Source organism: Arachis hypogaea, chromosome 19 (genome assembly GCF_003086295.3).
Source record: "Arachis hypogaea cultivar Tifrunner chromosome 19, arahy.Tifrunner.gnm2.J5K5, whole genome shotgun sequence".
Lineage (NCBI taxonomy): Eukaryota > Viridiplantae > Streptophyta > Magnoliopsida > Fabales > Fabaceae > Arachis > Arachis hypogaea.
In genome coordinates this window covers 37595141-37595882 of record NC_092054.1, presented here as the reverse complement: position 1 = coordinate 37595882, position 742 = coordinate 37595141, and the positions used below count along the sequence as shown (strand labels likewise).

General features: G+C 44.6%; 1 non-coding gene across 1 annotated transcript; it reads right to left on the bottom strand.

The window, feature by feature from the left end:
* Positions 1-396: 396 nt before the first annotated feature.
* Positions 397-500, bottom strand: LOC112782182 (small nucleolar RNA R71). The gene has a single exon (XR_003192917.1). It is a non-coding gene; the product is annotated as a small nucleolar RNA R71 (small nucleolar RNA).
* Between the last annotated feature and the right edge of the window lie 242 nt (positions 501-742).

The following is a 742-nucleotide window of genomic DNA, read 5'->3' as shown; positions in this document are numbered from 1 at the left end:
GGTCGAGCAAATCATGCTGGGGAGGATAGAAGAGTTTTAGGCTCTTACATCAATCCAAACCCAGGAAACTGTGGAAGTAGCATTCAAAAGCCAACTATCCACGCCAATAATTTTGAACTGAAGCCACAGCTCATCACCCTTGTTCAGAACAACTGTTCGTTCCGAGGAAGTGTCCAAGAAGACCTCAATCAACATCTAACCACCTTCCTGAGAATTTGTGACACAGTGAAGTCTAATGGTGTTCATCCTAACGCCTATAGACTGCTCTTATTTCCATTCTCACTCAAGGATAAGGTAGCTAAGTGGCTGGAGTCTTTCCCAAAGGAGAGCTTGACAACTTGGGAAGATGTGGTGAATAAATTCTTAGCAACATTTTATCCCCCTCAACGAATCAATAGGCTGAGAGCTGAGGTCCAAACTTTCAGGCAACAAGATGGTGAGACTCTGTATGAAGCATGGGAGAGGTTTAAGGACCTGACAAGGAGGTGTCCACCTGACATGTTCAACGAATGGGTGCAGCTGCACATTTTCTATGAAGGGATCTCTTATGAGTCAAAGAAGGCCGTAGACCATTCATCCGGAGGATCTTTGAACAAGAAGAAGACCATTGAGGAGGCCATAGATGTCATTGAAACTGTAGCAGAGAATGACTACTTCTATGCTTCCGAAAGAGGGAACACTAGAGGAGTGATGGAGCTAAACAATGTAGATGCTCTGCTGGCTCAGAACAAGCTCTTTACCA